General features: G+C 38.9%; 1 protein-coding gene and 1 long non-coding RNA gene across 3 annotated transcripts in view; one reads left to right on the top strand and one right to left on the bottom strand.

Moving 5' to 3' along the window:
• Positions 1–3,609, bottom strand: part of LOC107183684 — a 12,741-nt gene extending 9,132 nt beyond the window's left edge. Inside the window, exons 1-2 of the long non-coding RNA XR_001514477.1 lie at positions 3,600–3,609; positions 1,391–1,393 (exon numbers count right to left, since the gene is read on the bottom strand). This is a non-coding gene — a long non-coding RNA (uncharacterized LOC107183684). The remainder of the gene's footprint in view (positions 1–1,390; positions 1,394–3,599) is intronic.
• KMT2C (lysine (K)-specific methyltransferase 2C) overlaps positions 1–4,783 on the top strand; it is a 270,221-nt gene that overhangs the window by 97,862 nt on the left and 167,576 nt on the right. The window lies entirely within an intron of this gene.

Raw genomic sequence — 4,783 nt, 5'->3', positions numbered from 1 at the left:
GGGGCCCCAGACTGCGAGAGGGCACAGGCCGGGCTGAGGGGGCCCCCCCCCCCCCCCCGAGTGCACAAATTTTTGTGCACCGGGCCTCTAGTTTAAAATAAAATCCAAAGTCCCTACTGTGATCTTCATACTCTACTAACCTGCCTGTCCAACCACATCTTCCACTCTTGCTCCCTGAGCCATACCCACATTGGTCTCCTTGCTATTCTCAGAGTGCACCAAGCATAGTCCTCTCTCAGGCATTTGACTTGTCTTCTGTGCCTGGAACATCATCACAAAACTAATATTCTGGATCTTAATTTTTTTCTTACCTGAAGCCTCACAAATAAACTTATCTCCTCACACTATCTCCTATGGGATGTCAAGGCAAATACAGGATAGTGAAAGATCTTAACAGCCGCAGGATGATCTGTTTCTCATCCTGGCCTTTTATACTAAAGTTAAATAAAGCCAAATGCATTAGTTTTTACTCTGTCTTTGTCCTTGGCCTTTGCCCAGTTCTTTTAGTGAACACACAGGACAAGGAGAATAGTAAAGAAAAGGACAAAGAACAATTGTTAAAACTACCAACCTGCAAAGAACCCCAAGCAAAGGGAAGAGTTCTGTACATTTCCAGTCAATGTGGAAGCATGCTCGAGTTGGCTGCAAGGCTTGAACTTCTCTGCATGTCTCAAGGCCCTGGGTTTATTGGAAGGCCTCTTTTTCCTGTAAAATCCATGTCTTGACACATTTCTTTAATGATTTGTAGTAATAGAAGAGTATTTATGAAAATGAGCACTCTATAGGGGGTGTGTGGGGTGTGAGTGTTGAGAATGCTGTCTTACTAGTGGTTATTGGGAAAGTAGCAAGACATCCATCCCATGGATCAATTTGTTGTGTTTAATTGGTAAGAAAATCCAGTCTTTCTATTGGAGGTGGCTGTTACCAGTCTCTGTACTTTCCTTTATGAATACAAAAACTTGGATGCCGTGCTAGTTACTTAAGAAGAGGAATTCCACTTTTCTTTGAGAATCATTATGTAATTAGGGCTTCATAAACTTGTTTTAGTTATAATTGGTTAATTATGATTTAGCTAATTATAATTTTATTCAAATTGTCAGAGTGTAGCTAGTGGAAGTCTCTTTTCAATTGGCTTCTGAGTCTTTTTTGATATCATCTCAAAATGTGCAAGCATTGCTCTTTGGTAACAGCATTTTTTCAGGCCCATCCTCCATTCTTTATACCCCAAGACTCCTAGTTCTTTTTAGTGGGGAGAATAGGATTAGATATAAAAATCTAGGCTCTGAGGATGAATATCATGTTGTTTTTTTGTGTAGAGAAATAGTTATTTCGTTTTAGTGATATACTAGTAAATACGTAGATGTGAGTGTATACACATGCTTATGAACACCCGCTCACATTGATACTTTGTTTAACCTTAGCTTAATTTTTTAAGTAGACTATAGTTTTTAGAGCAGTTAATGGTTCACGGTAATCTTGAGTGGAAGGTGCAGAAATTTCTCATATACCTCTTACCTCTACACAATGCATAGCCTCCTCAATCATCAATACCCCCCACCAGCATAATACATTTGTTAGAGTTGAACCTCTGTTGACACATCATTATTTTTTTAAAAAATATATTTTATTGATTTTTTACAGTGAGGAAGGGAGAGAGATAGAGAGCTAGAAACATCGATGAGAGAGAAACATCGATCAGCTGCCTCCCGCCCATCTCCCACCGGGGATGTGCCCACAACCCAGGTGCATGCCCCCAACCGGAATCGAACCCGGGACCCCTCAGTCCGCAGGCCGACGCTCCATCCACCGAGCCAAACCGGCTTCGGCGACACATCATTATTACCCTAAGTCTATAGTTTATTCTAAGGTTCGTTCTTGGTGTTGTACATTCTATGGATTTGCACAAATATACAATGACAGGTATCCATCATTATAGTGTCTTGCAGAGTAGTTTCACTGCCCTAAAGTCCTCTGTTCTGCCTTAGACAGTTTGGCTTAGTGGATAGAGCATCAATCTGTGGACTGAAGTGTCCCGGGTTCAGTTATGGTCAGGGGCACATGCCTGGGTTGCCGGCTTGATCCCCAGTAGGGGGTGTGCAGGAGGCAGCTGATCAATGATTCTCTCTCAACATTGTTGTTTCTATCTCTCGCTCCCTCTCCCTTCCTCTCTGAAATCAATAAAAATATACTAAAAAAAAAAAAGTCCGCTGTTCTGCCTACTTTTCCCTTCCTCTCCTCTGACCCCTGGCAACCACTGTTCTTTTTACTGTCTCCATAGACTTTTCAGATTGGCTCCTTTCAGTTAGTAATATGCATTTAAGGTTCTTTTCATAGCTTGATAGCTTATTTCTTTTTATTGATGAGTAATATTCTGTTGTATGTATATACAACAGTTTGTTTATCCATCACCTACTGAAGGCCATTTTGGTTGCTTCCAAGTTCTGGCAGTTATGAATTAAAGCTGCTATAAACATTTGTGTGCAGGTTTTTTTGTGGACATAAGTTTTCAGCTCCTTTGGATAAATACCAAGGAGCGTGATTGCTGGATCATATGGTGAGAATGTGTTTAGTTTTGAAAAAACCACCAAACTGTCTCCAAATGGTCGTACCATGTTGCATTCCCACCAGCAGTGAGGGAGAGTTCCTGTTGCTCCACATTCTCGTCAGCACTTGGGGTTGTCAGTGTTCTGGGTTTGGCCATTCTAATAGGTATGTAGTGGTGTCTTATTTTTTAATTTACATTTTCCTGATAACATATATAATGTGGTCTTTACCCAGTTTTCTTAGTGAACACACAGGACAAGGAGAATAGTAAAGAAAAGGACATATTTTCATATGCTTATTTGCCACCTGTATGTCTTCTCTGGTGAGGTGTCTTTAAAAGTCTTTGGCCTATTTTTAAATCAAGTTCTTTTTTTCTTATTGTCGAGTTTTAAGAGTTCTTTTATATTTTGCATAACAGTCCTTTATCAGATATGTCTTTTGCAAATATTTTCTCCTATTACCCTTGGCATTGTATTTCACAGAGCAGAAATTTTTAATTTTAATGAAGTCTAATTTATCAGTTACTTCTTTTAAGTATCATGCCTTTGGTGTTGTATCTAAAATTTCCCTGCCATATCCAAGGTCATATAGATTTTCTCCTTGTTATCTTCTAAGAGATTTACAGGTTTGCCTTTCATAGTTGGGTCTCTGATTGATTTTGAGTTAATTTCTATGAAGGGTGAGGTCTGTGTCTGGATTCATTTTTGTGTTCTTACATGTCCAGCACTATTTGTTGAAAAGACCATCTTTTCTCCATTGTGTTGCCTTTGCTCCTTTCTCGGAGATACGTCAGCTTTATTTAGTAGGTCTGGTTCTGGGCTGTCCATGTTGTTCCATTGATCTGCTTGTCTAATTCTCATCAGTACCACTGTGTAGCTTCACAGAGGTTTTGGCATCAGGTAGTGTCAGTCCTCTCACCTTGGTCTTCCTCAACCTTGTGTTGGCTATTCTGGGTTCCTATATAAACTTTAGAATCACTTTGTCGATACCCACAAAATAACTTGGTGGGATTTTAATTAGTATTGCGCTGATATATAGTTCAAATAGGAAGGAACTGACATCCTGACAATATTGAGTCTTCCAATCCATGAAGGTGGAATGGTATTTCATTTTGAGGGGGAGGTGCTACTGTTAATGGTATATATTTTTTAAATTTCAGTTTCCACTTGTTTATTGCTGGTATATAAGAAAGTGATTGACTTTTGTATATTAACCTTTGTATCCTGAAACCTTTCTATAATAGCTTATTAGTTCCAGGAGGTTTTTTGTTGATTCTTTCAGATTTCCTACAGAAATGTTCTGCAAACAAAGACAGCTTTATTTCCTTCTTCCCAGCCAGTATGCCTTTTATTTCCCTGTCTTATTGCAGTAGCCAAAACTTCCAGTACATTATTGAAAAGGGGTGTTGAATCATCCGTCCTTCCTCCTGATCTTACTAGGAAAGCTTCTAGTTTCTCACCATTAAATATAATGTTGGCTCTAGGTTTCTTTTTTGTAGTAATTCTTTATCAAGTTGATGAAGTTCCCCTTTATTCCTAGTTTACTGAGGGTGTGTGTGTGTATGTGTGTGAATCAATAGATTTTAGCAAATGTTTTTTCTGCATCTGTTGATATGTTGCTGTGATTTTTCATTTTAGCCTATTGATGCGGTGGATTACAGTAGTTGATTTTCTAATATTGAACCAGCCTTGCATACTTGGGACAAATCCCACATGGTCATGGTGTATAATTCATTTTATACTTTGTTGAATTTGATTTGCTAATATTTTGTTGAGGATTTTTGCATTTATGTTCATGAGAGATATTGGTATGTAGTTGGTTTTTTTTTCTTGTAAAATCTTTGTTTCTTTTTGGTATTAGGGTATACTGGCTTCATAGAATGAGTTGGGAAGTAGTTCCTCTGCTTCTATCTTCCATAAGACATTGTACAGAATTGGTATAAAATCTTCCTTCAGTGTTAGGTAGAATTCACCAGTGAAATCATGACCTCTTGGTTCATGGGTTAATACCATTGAGCCACAGTGGCCAGGCAGAAATGATACACTTTTTAAAAAATATATATTTTTATTGATTTCAGAGAGGAATGGAAAGGGAGAGAGAGATAGAAACATTAATGATGAGAATCATTGATCAGTTGCCTCCTGATCGCCCCACACTGGGGATCGAACCTGAAACCCAGGCATGTGCCCGGACTAGGAATCAAACCATGACCTCCTGGTTCATAGATCGATGCTCAGTC

This window comes from Myotis davidii, unplaced genomic scaffold (assembly GCF_000327345.1).
Source record: "Myotis davidii unplaced genomic scaffold, ASM32734v1 scaffold762, whole genome shotgun sequence".
Taxonomy (NCBI): Eukaryota; Metazoa; Chordata; class Mammalia; order Chiroptera; family Vespertilionidae; genus Myotis; species Myotis davidii.
Note: the sequence above shows the minus strand (reverse complement) of the source record. Positions and strands in the feature narration are given on the sequence as shown.